A 22,198-nucleotide genomic window follows, 5' to 3' on the forward strand; every position below is an offset into this window, starting at 1 on the left:
TGACATGTAACAATATGGATAAATCTTAGCAATGTAATATTAAGTGAAATAGTAATTCCCCCAAGAACATATGCAAACCTACAATCTGGAGACACGAGGTAGCACTGTAACCAAGAGATCAAAGCTAATATCACCAACAAGGGGCCTCTGAATGTGATTTCCTAAGAAGAACATAGCACCACTTCTGTGATATTTCTGCCCAAAATGCACAACCTGATTTCCATCAAAAGGGAACATCAGGAGAACATAAATTGAGGTACATTAATAAAATACCAGTCACAGACATGTTAAAACTCCTGAAATTCACAATGTTAATGTCACAAAAAGGCTGGAGAAATGTTTCAGATTAAAGAAGACTGAAGAGACACAACAATTGAACATAATATGTGATTCTGGACCAGATTATGTCCTTGAAAAAAATGCTATAAAAAGTATTATTGTGACAATTGACAAAACTTAAACATGGACTGTATATAAGATACAAGTATGGTATCTATGTTAAATTTCCTCATTTGTGGTTATATAAGCATTGCCTCGTTCTTAGGAAATACACATGGATATATTAAGGAGTAAAAAAGTAAGATATATGTAACCTATTTTCAAATGATTTGTGGAATAATATATATTATATATTCATATAATTAATATATTTATATTACATATAATACTATATTATGTTATATTACCATACATTATAATTGTATATTGTGGTAAAGCTATTATAGAGTTGTTTATATTATCCTTGCAACTTTTCTGTAAGTTTGAACTTCTTTTCTTTTCTTTTTTTTTTTTTGAGATGGAGTCTCACTCTGTCGCCCAGGCTGGAGTGCAGTGGTGAGATCTTGGCTCACTGCAACCTCTGCTTCCTAGGTTCAAGTGATTCTCCTGTCTTAGCCTCCCAAGTAGCTGGGATTACAGGCACACACCACCATGCCTGGCTAATTTTATTTTATTTTATTTTTTTTGGTGCACCATTCCTGGAAGTACTGCAATACCAGGTCAATGCATGGAGTGGATGGGGTAAGCTCCTATTCCATCTCCTATTTCCAAAAATCCATTTAATATATTGTCCTCAGATAGAGAATGTATCAGATATTAAACTGATAAGAACAGATACTACACTCGATCTTAGCCAAAAGGCTGAGAAGTGATGCCTGGCTAATTTTTGTACTTTTAGTAGAGACAGGGTTTCACCATGTTGGCGAGGCTGGTCTCGAACTCCTGACCTCAAGTGGTCTGCCAGCCTTGGCCTCCCAAAGTGCTGGGGTTACAGGTGTGAGCCACTGCACCTGGCCTGAACTTATTTTAAGATAAAAAGTAAAAAATAATCTGTAAAATAACACTAGAAACAAAGAAAAAGAGTACATACAGCGCTACATCTTTTTACAAACCTAAAAAACTAGAATAGTTTAGATAGAATAGTTGAGTAGCTGGAATTAAGCCACAGAATGAGAAAGGAGGGCATGGAGCCCAAGACTCAGCAAGCCGGTTACTCTGGGTGGGGTGCTTGCCGGTGGGGTAGCCAGCCACCAAATGGATTGCTGGAGGACATTGTTGAGCTCATTTTTTTTTTTTTTGAGACTGAGTCTCACTCTGTCACCCAGGCTGGAGTGCAGTGGCGTGATCTCGGCTCACTGCAACCTCCGCCTCCCAGGTTCAAGCGATTCTCCTGCCTCAGCCTCCCAAGTAGCTGAGACTACAGGCGTGCGGCCACCACGCCCGGCTAATTTTTGTATTTTTAGTAGAGATGGGATTTCACCATGTCGGCCAGGATGGTCTCGATCTGTTGACCTCATGATCCACCTGCCTCAGCCTCCCAAAGTGCTGGGATTACAGGCGTGAGCCACTGTGCCCGGCGAGATCCTCATTTTTGTTTCAGTGGTTGTTAGATTCACGGAAGGTTATTACATTACTAAAATCAAGCAATCAGAAAAAAACATGAACCAACTAATAGAGGACCATGCATGGGACCTAGCGAGACTGCCATGACACACACAATGTGATTAATCTGTTTGTTTTCATCTGAGGCCAATATAAAAAAAATACAGAAAGAGAGGGAGTAGGAGAAGAGAGATGGGGGTAGAGGGAAAGAAAGAGACTGGGAAATCAAGGAGTAGGGAAAGAAAAGTGCTTCAGGTTTTTTGAAGGAAAATAATAAAACAACGCTGGAGATAATAAACTGGAACAACAGAGTGGGAAAAGATGTAGCAAATTTTCAAGAGACAATAAGAATGGATTGGAGGAAGCTGAAAGACCAAGGAATGGGAATGCTGAGGCAGAAAAAAGACTAAGTAGTATTTCTGAGCCGCAAGAGGGACACTCTGTCTCCACAGAAGGGTGTCAGCCAGAGGGCTGGATTCCAGGAAAGGGTGATGTGGTTAAACAACAGACCAAGGTTTGGTCTAAAGGAAGGCTGACACTTAGCCAGCTGGGGTTTTCCAAAAACTTGGAGTGTTGTGGTCACTTCTGGCTTCTTCAATACTCTAGGCTATTAATTAGGAGGAACCGCTAGATTAAGCTGCGGCCATAATCACGTCTGATGAGGGCTTATGTACAGAGGCTTATTGTCGGTAATTGAGGGGACTCCTCTGGGAGCTGCCGTCCTGTTGCAGCCTTTCTGGTGCCCAGTGTGGGAATAATGCATGCTGGGAGCACACAAGGGAAACTGGGCTTGTGCAGGATGCAGATGCACTTACCAAGGAAACGTGTCACTCCCAAAGGTTGTACTGGAGCCTCTGGGTGCACAATGACCACTGACCAGTGAACAGGGGCGGGCCTTGTCAGCAGTAAAAGGACCAGGATATTTAGAAATATTCAAGCCATCTGGAGCCCGGCAAAAGTTCATTCCGTCCTTCCTGTCTTCTGCTCTATGGCCTCTGGACACAACCATGCCACAAACAAAACCAACCAAAGAAAGTGCCTCCACTGCGCGGGGAGGGGAGGGTCCCATTCACCTGGTGATTCAATCAGTCCTGGTGAAGAGGGAAAAGGAGGCTGCTGCCATCTGGCTCCTTCTGTGACTGCTCCTCACCTCAGGTGTGCTCCTGTCCTGCTAAGCTAACCCTAGATCCCTGAACAAATGAGGCTTTCCTCTCATCACCTGCTCCTTTTGGAATGTCCTTATTTCCCTTTCTTTGTCCACCTGGGGAATGAATACTTTTAAAAAATTTAAATGGATCATGAGGTCAAGAGATCAAGACCATCCTGGCCAACATGGTGAAACCCTGTCTCTATTAAAAATACAAAAAAATTAGCTGGGCATGGTGGCATGCACCTGTAGTCCCAGCTACTCAGGAGGCTGAGGCAGGAGAATCGCTTGAACCTGGGAGGCGGAGGTTGCAGTTAGCCGAGATCGCACTATTGCACTCCAGCCTGGTGCCCAAGCGAGACTCCATCTCAAACAAAACAAAACAAAACAAAACAAAAACAAAAACAATTTAAACACTGTGTTGTAGCGGTAGTTTTCATATAAAATGTTCCTTGATATTCTATGCCCTGCCCCATTCCGCATACACACAGGATTTCCCATGCCTTGGCAATTCCTCTTACGCTCTTTGGATGTTTTTCAGAGAGCCCTTTACTACACTGGTTTATTTACATATGTTTTTTTCCTCAACTTTTCTCCCTTGAGACAGAAGATTAAAATCAGTGCTCAATAAATGTTGGTTAAGTGAATAATAAGCACTAACCACAAGCCGGGCCAAGTAAGTGCCTTACACACCTTCCTTCATTTAAGCCTTCACGCAGCCTATCAGGTGGTGACTATTATTATTAATCCTCTCCTTACAGATGAGGAAATAAAGGCTCAAAAAGGTTAAGCCATTTGTCCAACATCATATTACTATTAATATTATTTTTAATGCATCATTCAAATGACACCAAGGTCATATTACTATTAAGTTGTAGAAATTGGATTTAAACCTAGATAGTCTGACTCAGCATCCTCCCCCTTAACTCCTGCATGGTGCTACCTCCTGAATAATCAAGAGTTATAGGTTTGGCCAGGGACAGTGGCTCATGCCTTTAATCCCAACACTTTGGGAGGCTGAGGAGGGAGGATCACTTGAGCCCAGGAGTCAGAGACCAGCCTGGGCAACATAGCAAGATCCTGTCTCTACAAAAAAAATTAAAAATGAGCTGGGCATGGTGGCATGTGCCCAGCTCTTTGAGAGGCTGAGGCAGGAAGATCGCTTGAGCCCAGGAGTTCAAGGCTGCGGTGAGCTATGATTGCACCACTGCACTCCAGCCTGGGTAACAGAGTGAGACCCTGTCTCCAAAAAAAGAGTTATAGGTTAGTCAAGATACCAAAATACTGGGCTTTTCTACACTGCAAGTATTTCAAGGCTCAGTGTAATTGCAATGCAATGTTTAATCGTGATGGATGTATATAAAATCTAAGACACAGACTTTGCCTCAAGGAGTTTGTGAACCATTTGAGAACCTTCAACTACTATTGGGGATGATTGGTGAATGATGTAAAGTATTATGAACTACCTTCTACATATTTTGGTGCCTCTGGGTACAAGGCACCTTGCTATATATTGTGAGAGATTAAAAAGATCAATGAATACAGTTAACTATACCATCCTACCATCCTAGTTTTCCAGGATGGAATGGCTTTTCTTTTTTTTTTTTTTTTTGAGACAGCGTCTCACTCTGTCGCCCAGGCTGGAGTGCAGTGGTGTGATCATGGCTCACTGCAGCCTTGACCCACCAGACTCAAGTGATCCTCCCACCTCAGCCTCCCATGGGGACACACCACCATGTCCGGCTAATTTTTTTTTTTTTTTTTTTGAAAAGACAGGGTCTTGCGAAGTTACCCAGGCTTGGACTGGATTTTCTAAAAAATAAAAGTTTACTGAGATGTAATTCATATACTATAACACTTTCCCTTTTAAATTTATTGTACAGTTCAGTGGTTTTAAGTATATTCACAGGTTTGTGCAACCATCACCACTATCTGATTTTAGAACATTTTCATTACCCCAAAAGGAAACCCTATACTCATTAGCAGTCTTTTTTTTTGCTCCCCCACAACAATCTGAGCTACTGACAATCATTACTCTACTTTCTGTATCTATAGATTTGCCTATTCTGGTCATTTCATATAAATTAAATCATGCAGTGTATGACCTTTCGTGATTGGCTTCTTTCACTGAGCATAATGTTTTAAGATTTATTCCTATTGCAGCCTGTGTCAGTGTTTCATTCCTTTTTATGGCCAAATAATATTCTTTTATATGAATAATCACATTTTGTTGATCCATTCATCTGTTGATGGACATTTGAGTTGTTTTCACTTTTTTGCTATTATGATTAATGCTGCTATGAACATTTGTGTACCAGTTTTTGTGTGGACATAGGTTTTGATTTGTCTTAAGAAATAAAATTCTCTTAAGAAATCAAAGCCCACCTGGGAGTGGAATTGCTGGGTCATATGGCAACTCTATAACTTTGTGAGGAATTGTCAAACAACTTTGAAAAGTGGCTGTACCGTTACTTTGCTACCAGGAATATATGATGGTTCCAATTTCTCCACATCCCTGCCAACACTTGTTATTATATATCTTTTTCATTATAGCCATCCTAGTGGGTGTTAAGTGGTAAAACTCACTGTGGTTTCAATTTGCGTTTCCCCATGATGATTTGCTTAATGATGTTAACATCTTTTCAATTGCTTGTTGGTCATTTGTATATCTTATTGGGGGAAATGTCTATTCCAATCCTTTGCCCACTTTTTTTTTTTTTATTGAGATGGAGTCTTGCTCTGTTGCCTAGGCTGGAGTGCAGTGGCACGATCTCATCTCACTGCAACCTCCACCTCCTGGGTTCAAGCAACTCTCCTGCTCCAGCCTCCCAAGTAGCTGGAATTACAGGCCCCCACCAGCACACCCGGCTAATTTTTTTTTGTATTTTTAGTAGAGACGGGATTTCACCATCTTGGCCAGGCTGGTCTGGAACTCCTGACCTCATGATCCACCCACCTCAGCCTCCCAAAGTACTGGAATTACAGGAGTGAGTCACCGCACCTGGCCTCCTTTGCCCATTTTTTAATTGGGTTGCTTGTATTTTTATTGTTGAGTTGTGGGAATTCTTCATTTATTTTGGATGCTAAACCCTTATTTTATATATGATTTGGAAATATTTTCTCCCGATATGTAGGCTGCTTTTCCACTTTCTTGATCATGTCCTTGATATACAAAATATTTTAATTTTGATGAAGTCTGATTTATCTATCTTTTTCTTTTGTTGCTTGTGCTTTTGGTGTCATTGCCAAATTTGAGGTCATGAAGAGTTTTCTTCTAAGAGTTTTATGATGCTAGCTCTTATTCTTAGGTCATTGATCCATTTTTTTTTTCTAAATTAACACTCTTGCTGTTCTATTTTTTCTTTTTTCTTTCTTTACTACATTAAAATTTTTTATGATCCATTTTAATTTTTGTATATGCAGTGTGATAGGAGTCCAACTTTATTCTTTGGCACATAGATATCCAGTTGTCCCAGGGTCATTTGTTGAAGACACTATTCTTTTTCCACTGATTGTCTTGGGCATCCTTGTCAGACCAAAGCCAATTGGCCATAGATGTATGGATTTATTTCTGGACTCTCAACTCTATTCTGTTGATCTATATGTTTAGCTCTATGCCAGGAGCACAATGATTATTTTCAGAGATGGGGTCTTGTTCTGTCCCACAGGCTAGAGTGCAGTGGCATGATCATAGCTCACTGCATCACTGCAGCCTCGAACTCCTGGACTCAACTGATCCTCCCACCTCACCCTACTACATAGCTAAGCCTACAGGCATGTGCCACCATGCCTAGCCAATTTTTAAAGTTTTTTTTTGTAGAGATGGGATCCCACTTTGTTGCCTAGGCTGGTTTTAAACTGATTTCAAGCAATCCTCCTGACTCAGACCCCTAATGTGCTGGGATTACAAGCATGGGTCACTCACCTGGCCCACACTGTTTTGATGACTGTAGTTTTGTAGTAAGTTCTGAAACTGGAAAGTGTGAGTTTCGCAACTTTGTTCTTTTTCAATATTATTTTGGCTATTCAGGTCTCTTGCATTTTCATATGAATCTTAGAATCAGCTTGTCAATTTCTGCAAAAAATATACAGCAGGTATTATGAAAGGGATTAGGTTGAATCTGTAAATCAGTTTAGTGAATACTGCCACCTTAACAATATTAAGTCTTCTGATCTGGGATGTGTTTCAATTAATTTATGCCTTCTTCAAATGTTTTTAAAAATAATGTTTTGTAGTTTCCAGTGTATAATTCTTGCATTTCCTTTATTAATTTTTTGTAGTTCCTCTTTATTCATTGTATTTATTTATTACATTCTTTTTGATGCTATTAGAAACTAAATTTTTGAAATTTCAGTTTTGTATGGTTAATTTACAGTATATAGAAATACAATTGATTTTTGTATATTGGTCTTCTACAACCTTGCTAAACTCATTTGTCAGTTCTAATAAATTTTTTTTTTGTGGATTTCGTTGGGTTTTCTACGTACAACATCACATCACCTGTGAGTAGAGATAGTTTTACTTCCTTTCCAGTCTGGATGCTTTTATTTCTTCTCCTTGCCTACTTGCTCTGATTAGAATCTCCAGTACAATGGTGACTAGAAGTGGTAACAGCAAACACCTTTGTCTTGCTCCTCTTAGGGGAAAATATTCAGTCTTTCATAATTAAGTGTGATGTTAACTATGAGATGTTAGTAGATGTCCTTCATCAAATTGATAATGTTTCCTTCTATTTCTATTTTTTCAGTGTTTCTCATTTTGAAAAGTTGTTGAATTTTGTTAGTCTATTGAGATGATCATGTGTTGTTTTTCTTCATTTCATTAATGTGGTATATTACATTGGTTTACTTCATATGCTAAACAGACTTGGCATTTATATTATGACACACTGGTCATGGTGTATGATCCTTTTTATATATGACTGGATTCAGTTTGTTAGTTTCAGTTGAAGATTTTTGTGTCTATATTGATAGAATGATTTGGAAACTGTTCCTTCCTCTTCTGTTTTTTTTTTTTTTGGATGAGTTTGAGAAAGATTGTTAATTCTTCTTTAAATGTTTGGTAGAATTCACCAATGGGCCTAGACTTTACTTTGTGTAAAGTATTTTCATTACAGATTCAACCTCTTTATTTGTTATAGATGTATTCAGATTTTCTTTATAAATCAGTTTCAGTAGTTTGTGTCTTTCTAGGAATTTGTCCATTTTATCTAGGTTGTCTATTTTGTTGGCATACAGTTGTTCATAGTATTCCCTTATTATCCTTTTAATTTCCGTAAGGCTGAGAGTGGTGCCCTCTCTTCCATTCATTTTTTATTATATTTTATTATATTTTAAAAATTTAATTTAATTTTAAGTTCCGGGATACATGTGCAGGACGTGCAGGCTTGTTACATAGGTAAACGTGTGCCATGGTGGTTTGCTGCACCTATCAACTGATCACCTAGGTATTAAGCCCCACATGCATTAGTTATTTATCCTGATGGTCTCCCTCCCAGTGGCCCCATTCTAGTTTTAGTAATATGAGTATTCTCTCTCTCTGTTGGTCAGTCTAGATATAAGTTTGTCAATTTTGAATTTTCACTTTTGTTTTTATTAATATATTCTCTATTTCATTTATTTTCATTCTAATCTTTATTATTTCCTTCCATTTTGCTTTGGGTTTAGTTTGCTCTCCTTTTTTCTGGTTTCTGAAAATGGAAGTTTAGGTTAGTGATTAGAGCTATTTCTTCTTTTTAAATATAGGTATTTATATAGCTATTAATCTCTCTCTAAGCACTTCTTCAGCTGCATCCGTAAGTTTGGCATGTTTAATCTTTATTTTCATTTATTTCAAACTATAATTTTCCTTGTGGTATCCCTTTTGACTTACTGGTTATTAAGAGTATGTTGTTTAATTTTTACATATTTGTGAATTTTTCAAATTTACTTCTAATTAATTTCTAATGTCATTACATTGTGATTGATGAACATGCTTTGTATTATTTCAATCATTTAAATTTATTAAGGTTTTCATCATAATGTGTGGTTTATCCTGGAGAATATTCCATGTGTATTTGAGAAAAACAAGTATTGTGCTGTTATTGGGTGGAGTGTTCAATTAATGTCTGTTAGGTCAAGTTGATTTATAATGTTTGCTTAGTCCCTTTGGGCTGCTATATAATAAAGCACCACAGACTGGATGGCTTATAGACAACAGAAGTATATTTCTCACAGTTCTGGAGGCTGGAAGTCTGAGATCAGGGTGCCAGCCTGACTGGGTCTGGTGAGGGCTCTCTTCCAGGTTGCAGATGCTGACTTCTTGCTGTACCTCTTATGTGGCAGCAAGATGATGAGATAGCTCTCTGGTGTCCTTTTTATAATGGCACTAATACTATTCATGAGGACCTCACCCTCATCATCTAATTACCTCCCTAAAGCCCCATCTCCTAATGCCATCACACTGGGGGTTAGAGTTTCAACATATACATTTTTGGAGGACACATTCAGTTTATTGCAGTATTTTTCAAGTCTCCTATTTTCTTATTGAAACTGGGTAACTGAAACCTCCAACCATGATTACTGAATTATCCATTTCTTCCTTTAATCCTGTAAGTTTTTGCTTCATGGATTTTGGGACTCTGGTATTAGATGCTTATATGTTTATAATTGTTAGGTCTTTTATCATCATAAAAATCTTCTTTGTCTTAAAGTCTATTTTGTCTTCTATTAATATGGGTCTCCGGCCCTCTTTTGGTTACGGTTGCGTGGTATCTTCTTACTTTTAACCTCTTTGTATCTTTAATCTAAAGTGTGTCTCTTGTAGACACAATGGAGTTGGATCTGTTTTTTTTAAAAATCCATTCTGTTGGCGGGGCATGGTGCTCATGTCTGTAATCTCAGCACTTTTGGAGGCCGAGGTGGCCTGGTCACTTGAGGCCAGGAGTTAGAAAACAGCCTGGCCAACATGGTGAAACTCCATCTCTACTAAAAATACAAAAATTAGCCAGATGTGGTGATGGGCGCCTGTAGTCCCAGCCACTTGGGAAGCTGAGGCAGGGGACTCGCTTGAACCCGGGAGACGGAGGTTGCAGTGAGCCAAGATTGTGCCACTACACTCCAGCCTGGGCGACAGAGTGAGACTTTGTCTCAAAAAACAAACAAACAAAACAAAACCCATTCTGTCAATAACTGTATTTTGATTGTAGTGTTTAATGCATTTACACGTAATGTAATTACTAACAAGGTAGGATTTATGCTTTTCATTTAAATTTTTTTCTATATGTTTTACGTCCTTTTTGTTCCACTATTTCTCCATTATTGCCTTTTTGTGTTAGAAATTTTTTAATATACAATTTTGACTATACCTCTAAGGGTGTTTAAAAAAACTCTTAATTCTCTTGCCATTCTTTTGCTATATATTTTGAATTATTTTCTTAGAAGTTGCACTGGGGATAACAATTAATATTAATTAATTTATAATTAATAAAGTAATCTAGTTTGGATTAAAACCAATTAAATTTTATAGTATATAAAACTTTGCTGATGGACTGTATTTAATGTAATATTATTCTTTTCAAGAAAGTTAAGTTGTTAAGTATGATTTATTTTTTATACCTTTTTAGGACTTTTCATATCATTCTATGTCAGGCCATGTGTTTCTTACTTCAAATAATTTCTAATGTAGTTGAGGAGAAAACCAAACATATGTGAAAAGTCAGATGGCAGTCAAATCTTTAAATACTAATTCAAGGCAATAACAGATATGAGTAACAACTCTAGACAGAAAATGTGTAGTGGCTTCATGACAGGGTATTTCAGAAGATCAGTTGATGTGAAACCCATGGCCCAAGTTAGTCAAGGAAGACTTCATGGATTTGCAATTTGACCTTAGTATATGTGGAAGTGCACAAACTCATTGATATGTAAAGAAAATAAATGGGAACTCACCAAGCTAGCTTCTGACTTTTCAGTGAGGTCATCTGTCTACTTCTGTATCCACAGCACCTACAACACTGCCTTACACATTGTAGGTGCTCAGAAAATATTTATCAAATGATCAAATGAATGCATTTGGTTGAATAAATCAGTTAGGTATGGAATTGAAGCTTTGCAAGAGAGGACATATATTCTGGAGCATCAGCTTTGGACCATTTGCTAGGTAATCGATAAGGGGGAAACAGAGCTGGTAAGTGGTAAGTCATCTGAGTCACAGTTTGCTGCTTTCTTTCTTTCTTTTTTTTTTTTTTTTGTAGAGACAGAGTCTTTCTCCATCACCCATGCTGGAGTGCAGTGGTGCAATCTCGGCTCACTGCAACCTCCGCCTCCAGGGTTCAAGCAATTCTTATGCCTCAGTCTCCTGAGTAGCTGGGATTACAGGTGCATGCCACCATGCCCAGCTAATTTCTTTTGTATTTTACTAGAGACGGGGTTTCGCCTTGTTGCCCAGGCTAGTCTCGAACTCCTGAGCTCAGGCAATCCGCCCGCCTCAGCCTCCCAAAGTGCTAGGATTACAGGCATGAGCCAGCTTGCTCCTTTTAAGAGGAGTTCAATTGCTGGTATCATTTGGCCATTATTCCTATTAGTTTTTGAGAATCAGAGAATGCCACAGTTTTCATTTTTACTTAAAAATCTATGCATCTATAGTCTTTTTCAGAGAGCTCAGGGAAAAAGGACTTATAGGGACACTATGAGTTTGTACAATTCAGTAACTGAAGAACAGAGTGGCAAAAGTTCTTCAAATACTGAGAGAAGAGATGCTAGGAAGTGCATTAGAAACATTATTTGAAACATCTAACATGGTTTTTATTTCTTAGTTTCCTATATCTAATTCTTTTTTTCCCTATATTTAATTCTTGACTCTCTATGGTAGTCAACCTCAGAAAATTTCAATACTTTCAAGAATTATCACATGAACAGAATTTATTTTTAAGGTTTTAAGCATTTTTTTTTTTGCTCTTTAATGTGATCTGTTGTTAACAGTTACCATAAATCTTTACTTAAGATTTACTTTAAGAGACTTGCACCACCCTTCTATTTTTTGGTCATTAGGGACTTTCTAGCGAAAATGCTAGAAAGCTAAATAAAGACTAAAAGGCTGCTTTCTGGTTTAAATTCATCTGTACCTGCAGCTGCAAAGCCAGTAGAGGGAGCAGTGTACCTATTCTTTGATTTCTGGAATTGCAACTACTTGGATGGACTGAATTTCAAACAATCTACATAATCAAGACTATTTCACCCAGAGAGAGGGAGTCTGGGGCTACAATTTGTTTGTTTGTTTGTTTGTTTCTTTTGGCAATCATGGCTTTATGTTAGGGTATTAGCAGAGTTATAGAGTTGCTTTATTACATTGAGGAACTTTGATGAGGTTGCTGTGTGAAGACTGTTCTTCCGTTTTGCTTCCTTTAACTAAAAGTCATTTGAGCATTTTGTACCAAGTCCACAAAAAGCTGGCTGAGTAAACTCATCAAGTGGATTAGATTCTCGGTATTCAGGATAGCTTGCGCAACCGGGTGGGCATTTTCGCTAATCCCTGCAACCTTTGATGTGGCTGCAGAGTGGGAGCTGGGATGAGTTCTTCCTCCCTGACTCACTGGTTTCCACTCCACGAGACTCCAAAGTCTGTCCCGCACTGTCTCCCTAGCTGACTTAGCAGAGATAGGACCCCTCCTGTTCTATCTCATCTGACTCACTCCCACGGAGTTATTTTTCCTTAGCGACAGGGCCATGGGCTGAGCACGGGAGGCAGCACTCCTGTCTCACCACTCCACCCCCTTTAACAACTGTTGTTTTATGTAACATTTTACTTGTCTTTTCAACATTGGATTCTCCCCGTGTTTCTAGCTACCAGCTCATAGCTTAGGTGGGGTTCTTTTCTTTGTCTTCACTTACCTTTTTTCATTGAAACAGATGCTTTAGCAATATTATCAGCCCATCTTTGTTAACTTTTTTTAATTCAATTCTTTTGTTTTTTTAATTTTTTTTAAATTTGAGAATGAATCTCACTCTGTCGCCATGCTGGAGTGCAGTGGTGCGATCTCGGCTCACTGCAACATCCGCTTCCTGGGTTTAAGCGATTCTCCTGCCTCAGCCTCCCAAGTAGCTGGGACTACAGGCACACACCACTGTGCCCAGCTAATTTTTGTATTTTTAGGGACGGGGGTGTCACCATGTTGGCTAGGCTGGTCTCGAACTCCTGACCTCGTGATCCACCCGCCTCGGCTTCCCAAAGTGCTGGGATTACAGGCGTGAGCCACCGCCCCTGGCATGGTATTCAATTATTTTGACAGTAGCTCTTGGTCTTGTGATGTCGCTTCCATTTCTTCAACAGGTATTTATGTCTTTCCATTTCTTTTTGTTTTTGTTTATGCCTTCTCTCTCCAGCTAGAATGTGAAACAATACCTGTGGCTGAAAAGCAGCTCTTTTGACCCAGGATCCTGGTCCTCTGCATAACAGTCAAGACCATTCTCATTTGCCTGAAAGTGTTTTAGAGAAGAACGAGAAATTCAGGACCAATCAGCAGTTCCCTTTTCCACTCTTATGAAGAAAGAAAAAGGATTTGTGTTATTTGAGGTTTAAGTTACTTCCTTTTTTCCTATGACAGGTTTTGGTAAATGCCCAGCTCCAATAATATGTTAACATTTTCAGAGTCAATCTGGGTTATAAGTAAATAAACTCCATTTTGATCTTGTTCTCGTTGGTTCTTTTTTACTGTCACTTTTAGGCCTTTTTTGAAAGGAGAGAGAGACATTCTCTACCAGGTCAGAATCTGGAATAAGCGACCCTACGCTTATTCCAGATCAGTATGCTTGGTCCAATACTCAATCACTAGTCACTTACGTGACACGCTGTGTGAGTGAGACTAACTTTTGGCTATTCTTAAAGTATAGCTACAGTGAAAACATCATTATGAATGCCTCTGGCTACTGTATTCAGAAAAGATACTAAGTATAAGAATTTTGGAAAGTCAGCTCTATCCTTTAAAAAGGTGATAGTTTGTGATTCCATTTGCTTTACTCTTATTTTGCACTCTGTTCAGAGATCAAGAAGGGAACTGGTTACCATTTATTGGTGCCTCTCAAGCCCCTTCATGCCAAGATAAGATGGGAAAAGTTGAGTTTTGAGGATTTGGGGAAGTCGAGTAAGTCTGGTGTGTAGAGTGGGGAAAGCCCAAGGTTAAGGCTGTCGTGGTTAGTGATGGAAGAACTGAGGTAGAGAGCCTGGAATGAGGGATCAGATAATGGGAGGAGGATTCCAAGTGTGGCTCATGCCAATGCGGGGTGAAGACAGAAGTCTAAGGAGTTATGGAGAGTAAGGACAAAAAATGAAAGTGCCACGTCTGAAGAATCATTACTATTGACTTGAGAGTTTTCAAGTTTGGTGAAGGAATTTCAATGAAGCATTCTACTCTCAGAAATTGAGATCTTACTACTGCTTTAGTGACTATTTTATCTGATATTTTTATAGCAACTCTATCATTCATTTTGTTGGTACATGCTTAGTATATATTTTCCCATGTTATTCAAATGTTGTATGTCCTTTGGTTTTAGATGTTGGATAGAGTGAGTTCTAAATTTCTCTTCAAAGAATCACTATGTCAGTATGGTCAGTTCTTTGTCCTCCATTTTTAAGTTCAACTTCCTCGTAGTTTCAGTAAACAACATTTTCCACCAGTTTTAATCAGTAGTTCACATCTGTTCCCCTGGTCACCTGCTCTATCCTGACTCATCCTGGTTACCTTTTTTGACCTGAATCACCTGTGGTCACCTAAGTCTGACCTAAGTCACCTTTAGTCACCTGTTCCGTAATTGTCCTTTCCACAAAACTACTGACCCCACTACTCTGGCTCATACCCCTGCTCTCTTTAAAATAGCCTATCAGAATTAGCTTAGACTGTATGGTCCAAGCCTGCCATTAGGGGAATGACACAGCAATAGGGGCTACCTGTGTCAGGAATAAGAACCCCTTCCCCTCCCTTTTTCAGGTGTGCTCTTGTCATTACTCCATTTGAGAGTCACACCCTTCTATAGAAGTAAAAATTGCCTTGCTGAGAAAATTAAATTTATATTCAAGTGCTATTTCTTTGTGGCACTGAGAACAAGCATTTTATTTCTAACATAGGTAAACCTGGCTTCTTTTACTTTTTAAAAATCCAGTTTTGTTTTCATTTTCTTTTATACTTAGTCCATTTAGCCTTATTATAGACTTTGTCTTTTGTTTTTTTTTTCTTTTTTTTTGAGACAGAGTCTCACTCTGTTGCCCTGACTGGAGTGCGGTGGTCATGCAATCTCGGCTCACTGCAACCTCTGCCTCCTGGGTTCAAGCAATTCTCTGCCTCAGCTTCCCAAATAGCTGGGATTACAGGTGCAACAGGCATGTGCCGCCACACCTGGCTAATTTTTTGTATTTTTAATGGAAATGGGGTTTCACCATGTTAGCCAGGCTGGTCTCGAACTCCTGACCTCAGATGATCCGCCCATCTCTACCTCCCAAAGTGCTGGGATTACAGGCATGAGTCACTGCGCCTGGCTACCATTTATATTTGAAAAGAATATTTGCTAGAACTAGGGTTCCAGGTTTTTTGTTATCTTCTTTCTTTTAGTTCTTTGTCTCTTCTTGTGTCCAGTGGATGGATATTAAGAAGTAAGCCATCAGTCTTGTTATCATTTCTCTGTGGGTAAGTCTCTCTTTCCTCTCTGGCTGCTTTAAACACTTTCTTTGACTTCTTTGATGTTCTTTAGTTTCACTGTGCTATGTCTAGGTACCCATATCTTTGGGTTTCATTGAGTGCAGTAATTTGAGGATTGGTATCTTTCACTAATTCTGAAAAATTTCAGCCATGATCTCTCTTAAATTTTTTTCTTCTAAAATTTTTTAAAATGACAAATAAAAATTGCATATGTTTATGGTATACAATGTGATGTTTCAATATGTGTATACATTGTGCAATTAAGCTAGTTAACATATTCATTGCTTCATGATTTTTGTGGCAAGAACATTTAAGATCTACTCTCTTAGCAATTTTTAAGTATACAATAGATTATTATAAATGGGAAAGGAAAATAAATCTTCGGGCCCCCAAATCACTAAGCTAAAGGGAAAAGTCAAGCTGGGAACTGCTTAGGGCCAACCTGCCTGCCATTCTATTCAAAGTCATCCCTCTGCTCGCCGAGACAGAAGCAATATCTGATTGCCTCCTTTGGAAAGGCTAATCAGAAACTCAGAAGAATGCAACTGTTCGTCTCTCACCTATCTGTGACATGAAGTCCCCTCCCACTGCTTTGAGTCTTCCTGCCTTTGCTTCAAGTTGTCCTGCCTTTCCAGACCGAACCAATGTCCTTCTTATATACATACTGATTGATGTCTCATGTCTCCCTAAAATGTATAAAATGAAGCTGTGCCCCAACCACCTTGGGCACATGTTGTCAGGACTTCCTGAGGCTGTGTCACAGGTGCATCTTCAACGTTGGCAAAATAGACTTTCTAAACTAACTGAGACCTGTCTCAGGTTTTCTGGGTTCGCGCTAACTACAGCCATCATACAGTCATTTTCTGTTTAAGTAATGTCTCCTTTATTCTCTCTCAGAATTGCTTCTGCAAGTACTTTAAACCAAATTCTCCACTGAAGCTGTTTTGGACTATCAAAGCTCTGTAAATTGGTACCACAGACTGTAGGAGGGCCAGGTGGCTCTTTGCTCTTAGAGGAGATTTTCCTTTCTCTCCCTTCCCTTTGGCATCAAGGATAGGATAGGCCAGTTCCTCTTTTTCCTTTCCAGGGCGGGTGTTGCTGGGGCCTCAGCGTCAAGCAGGGATCTTCCATCACTTTTCTACCTAGGCAGGACCTGGGCTCCACCACCTGTCTCTCTCATTGCATGGCTGCCGGCCACTTGCAGACATGAAAGTGGCAACTCAATGACTAGGGATGTACAGAGAACTTGAGTGAAGTCTACTCCCTTCCCCCAAGGGTTGCTAGCAAGTTAAGTGACATATGTACAGAGATTCTGGGTGGCCTTGGTTGATTGAAACAGGCAAAGGAGAAGGCAGTGTTTTCAAGGCTCTGATTAACAGAAAATTAAACCGAAGTGATATAGTTTGGATATTTGTCCCCCCAAGTCTTACGTTGAAATGTAATTCCCCAGTGTTGGAGGTGGGGCCTAGTGGGAGGTGTTTGGGTTATGGGGCAGATCCTTCATGAATGGCTTGGTACTGTCCTGGTGATAGTGAGTGAGTTCTTGTGAGATCTGGTTGTTTAAAAGTATGTGGCGGCCGGGTGCGGTGGCTCACGCCTATAATCCCAACACTTTAGGAGGCCGATGTGGGCAGATCACGAGGTCAGGAGATCAAGACCATCCTGGCTAACACGGTAAAACCCCATCTCTACTAAAAATACAAAAAAATTAGCCGGGCATGGTGGCGGGCGCCTGTAGTCCCAGCTACTCAGGAGGCTGAGGCAGGAGAATGGCATGAACCCGGGAGGTGGAGCTTGCAGTGAGCTTAGATCATGCCACTGCACTCCCGCCTGGGTGACAGAACGAAACTCCGTCTCAAAAAAAAAAAAAAAGTATGTGGCACTCCCTGTTGCAACTGTCCTTGCTCCCTTGCTTGCCATGTGACACACCTGCTCCCTGTTTACCTTCCCAGAAGCCAAGCAGATGCCGGCCCATGCTTCCAGGACAGCCTGCAGAACCCAGCCAATTAAACTCTTTTGTTTACAAATTACCAAGTCTTAAGTATTTCTTCATGGCAGGGCAAAAATGGCCTAATACACCAATGATAAGCCTTTTCCAATCAAATGCTGGATCTTTGGGGGACATAGATTCCTGAATGTAGCTCAGAGTTACTTGACACTTTCCTTTGATGAGAAAACCATAGACTTTTAGAATTGACCACTAGTTTAAGTGTGCTAGTTCAAACTTGGCATACCATCATCCATACAGCAGAACAGGGCTCTATAAATAAGAGGTTAATTAGAAACTTTTATTTCTATTCTAGGTAAGCTTTCTAAACAAATAGAGTACAGTTTGTGTGTGTGTGTGTCAAGTTCACTTTTCTTTGGATCAGATGTAATCTCAATCCTTTTTTCTTTCTAATTGTTAGAATTGTGTTTATACTGGCTTAAACTGTGCATATTATTTATGGCAGAAATCATTTGTAAGTGCAGTCTTATTCATCAGCAATACTTAATAGTTTCTGTAAACATTTCAGGATGTAAATTAAATATCACTTGCCACTTGACTACATTTCTTTTGGTAACTTGTGCCAAATAAGTTTTGACCATATCTAAAAAAACATTTTGTTGTGGTTTGTTCTTTTGGAATATTTTATGTATACTTTGGCAGTTAATGAAAAGAGATACACTCCATGAAGATTTAAGAATTTACATCTTCATATTGTCCTAATATATGACTCAAAAGAGACACATAAGTACAAGGAAGAATTGTAAGTGAATCAATGGTTTTTACTTAGTAGAGTAAAACAAATGAAAACGTGGCCTCAATTGCTGTCTGCTATTTGTACTACTTAAATCATGAACTGTGGTGAATTTCCCATTTTCAGTTACACTTCTCATGTAACAAACTAGTAATTATGAAATCATCATTTTTAACACTATTGGCCACATGCACACTTTGGCAATTACATCTGATTCTTTTGAGACTTTGTATATTTAACTTTAGGTAATTCTTTTATTATTCCATCTTGTGGGCGTCAGCTCTATAATCATACTTAGTAAAAGTGAGAAGCAAATATATGTAAACAAATACATGGTGCCCGTTGAACAGAGCGGAGTCCTTAAAAATTTAACCAATCTCTTAACAATATCCTGATCAGAGAACCACTTAGGCATTGGGCAATATGGCTGAATAAGCAATCTGAGTACTGCATATTATTTTAGATATTAGTATAATTTCTCACATGTGAGCCACATGTTTTAAACATTTATTTTGAAATAAACATATTTTGTCCACTGGAATATAGAGTCCATGAGGGCAGGGACTTTGTCTATCTTGTTCATCACTGAATTTCTGTTTTGGGACATAGTAGTTACTCAGTCAAAATTCATTCAATGAACAAACTAATACTTAATTAGGAAGTAATTAATAGCGAAAAATATCTTAGGAAAAACAGGAGGCATCAAATGCCATATTAATTTCAGTCAATATTTACTCACAACTATTGGTTTAATGTATTTTGTGGCTACAGGGTCAGGTGCAGATTTAAAGCAAGCATGTTTTTCTGCCTTATTGTTTCATTCATCCTTAAATAATGACCCTCTTTTTCAATTTGTAATAATAATTATTTTTGTCTTAATGTGTCTTTGTCTAATGTTGCTATGTTGGCTTCTTTCTTTCCTCATCTTGCCCACCTCCTCTCTCCCTTCTTTCTTTTCTTTTCTTCTTCTTCTTTTTTTTTTTTTTTTGTGTGTGTGATGGAGTCTCACACTGTCACCCAGGCTGGAGTGCAATGGCGCAATCTCACCTCACTGCAACCTCTGCCTCCCAAGTTCAAGCGATTCTCCTGCCTCAACCTCCCAAGTAGCTGGGATTACAGGCACCCACTATTAAATCTGGTTAATTTTTTTAGTAGAGACAGGTTTCACCATGTTGGCCAGGCTGGTCTTGAACTTCTGACCTCAAGTGATCCACCCGTCTCGGCCTCCCAAAGTGCTGGGATTACAGATGTGAGCCAGCCCCTTCTTTCCTTTCCTTTCTGCCCCCTTTTTTTTTCTTAGTCTTCGTCTTGTATATCCTCTTTCACCTTTTTCATTCTTTCACTCTTGACCCTCTTGAGCTGCTCTAGGCATGTTTATAGAAAAGAGCATATGTAGCTGGGTTTTTTGGGGTCTGTTCCTTAAAATCCTAAGAATCTGTCCTTTGTTAAGGGCATAATCATTTCATTTACTGCCACTTTGATTATTAGTGTATTTGGCTTACTTTGGCCATCTGATTTTGTGTTTCTCTCTCTCTCTTTTGCTTTCACATTCTGCTTTTCTAACTTTTCTTGGAAAGATGGAATTTTCTTTATTCCCACCCCCTGACTCCAGCCATTGATTTGGAAGTTCTACATTTTATTTCTGTTTTTTAGTAGTCAACCTTAAAGTTTTACCATGGATACATGAGTTACCATGATTTCATGTTAATTATTAGCTCTAGCTTCGTATCAGCAGATATGTCTTAGTTATCCCTTTCCATTCCAAATGTCACTAGTCATTTTATTATCCTTATAGTCAATGCTTATTTAGTTTTATCAATAACTGCTCATCATTGCTTCTTGCATCTTCCCCTGGATTCATTTTTCTTCTACCTGAAGCACATATGTCTTTTAGATTCAGTTTGAATCATATGAAATTGTCATTTTTGTGGGTCAAAATGGCCAAATATCAGAAATTTCATATTGTTTAAACTAATATTCATCTCAGGGCAAAATTATGAGTAGTAAACTTTTTCAAGCAGTCTATCTAAAAAGGCTTTTATTTCACCTCATGTGTATATAATTTAGATGGATATACACTCTGATTGTTATATTCCCTCATTGCTTTCAAGATGCTTCCCAGCCTTCAAGAATTATTGTTGTTGATGAGGAGTTTGCTGTCACTCGAATTGCCATTTATTTATAGATAATATGTTTTTACTTTCTCAATCCTTTGTTGTTGAGGTTCTGAAATTTTTCTATAACATATCTAGCTATGGATATTTTTACTTGTTTTTAACGTCAATGAGTTTCTCCTTCATTTCTAGAAGTTCTATTTGGCTTTTCAAATTGGTCTATTCTTTTTCACAGTATCTGAGCTTTTCTTTTTGAATTTTATTCCTTTTTATCTTTTTATTAATTTTAAATAAAATTGTTTGTAGTCTCTTTCACGTTGTGTATAATCCAGATTTGGAGAGTGCTAATTTTCCTGTTTATTGCATCTTCTGAATTTCCCTCAGTGCCTGCCTGCCTTCCTTCCTTCCCTCCCTCCCTCCTTCTCTCTTTCCTTCCTTCCTTCCTCTTTCTTTCTCTTTCTTTCTCTCTTTCTTTCTTTTTCTTTCTTTCTGCTTTTTCCCTCCCTCCCTCCCTCTTTCTTTCTTTCTTTCTTTCTTTCTTTCTTTCTTTCTTTCTTTCTCTCTCTCTCTCTCTCTCTCTCGCTCTCTCTCTCTCTCTTTCTGTCTGTCTCTCTCTCTCTCTCTTTCTTTCTTTCTTTCCAGGATCTCACTCTGTCTCAAAAACAACAACAACACGCTGGAGTGCAGTGGTACAGTCTTGGCTCATTGCAGCCTCAACCTCCCGGGCTCAAAAGATTCTCCCACCTGAGCCCCCAGAGTAGTTGGGACTACAGGAACACACCACCTTGCCCCTCCTTGATTTCTTATTGTGTTTATAAATGATGTTCATTTATGGTAGCTCCTGCTCCCTGCTTTGGGAGTTTCCTAAATCTGTTTAAAGTATCCCTCAAGAATTGTTTTAGGCCAGTTGTGGTGGTTCATGCCTGTAATCCCAGTACTTTGAGAGGCTGAGGCAGGTGGATCATCTGAGGTCAGGAGTTCGAGACCAGCCTGGCCAATATGCCAAAACCCTGTCTCTACTAAAAATATGAAAATTAGCCGAGCGTGGTGGTAGGCACCTGTAATTCTAGCTACTCGGAAGGCTGAGGCAGGAGAATCACTTGAACCTGGGAGGCAGAGGTTGCAGTAAGCAGAGATCACACCATTGCATTGCAGCCTGGGCAACAAGAGCGAAACTCCATCTCAAAAAAAATAAATACATAAAATAAAAAGTAAACCTATCCATATGGGATTCGTTAAACTAGTATTAAAACCAAATACACATGTGGTAGAAAAATTTGGGTATTTCACCGTCTCAAAAAAAAAGTTGTTTTGTATTTCCTAAGATGCATAGAGTGCCTTCAGAGCAATCTTTCTATCAGCTACATGGTTGTGGTGCCTTAACCATGTGAATATTACATATTTAAACCTTATACACATGTGAATGGGTACCTGGAGTTTTGACTTCCCAGAGGTGATGTATTGTCAACCCAAGCCCCTGCAGAGGTGGCAGGCTTTCTATCTGCTTTCACAGTCAGGTGGGAGGAGCTATTCTAGGCTCCATGCTTTACATGGGATGTACAATTACAGCTCTTCCCCCTTCTACAGATATTGTGTCTCCTTTCTCCACAGAAGCATTAGGATCCAGTGCTGAGCTTCTAGGGCCTA

The 22,198-nt window shown here is 39.1% G+C and overlaps 1 long non-coding RNA gene and 1 other non-coding gene across 2 annotated transcripts in view; one reads left to right on the forward strand and one right to left on the reverse strand.

Moving 5' to 3' along the window:
- The window catches only part of LOC134756879 (uncharacterized), a 171,766-nt gene that overhangs the window by 58,826 nt on the left and 90,742 nt on the right, over positions 1 to 22,198 (forward strand). The gene's annotated exons all lie outside the window — the stretch shown is intronic.
- Positions 962 to 1,152, reverse strand: LOC115935928 (U2 spliceosomal RNA). The gene has a single exon (XR_004071516.1). It is a non-coding gene; the product is annotated as a U2 spliceosomal RNA (small nuclear RNA).

The sequence above is a fragment of the Gorilla gorilla genome, chromosome 13, assembly GCF_029281585.2.
Source record: "Gorilla gorilla gorilla isolate KB3781 chromosome 13, NHGRI_mGorGor1-v2.1_pri, whole genome shotgun sequence".
Classification (NCBI taxonomy): Eukaryota; Metazoa; Chordata; class Mammalia; order Primates; family Hominidae; genus Gorilla; species Gorilla gorilla.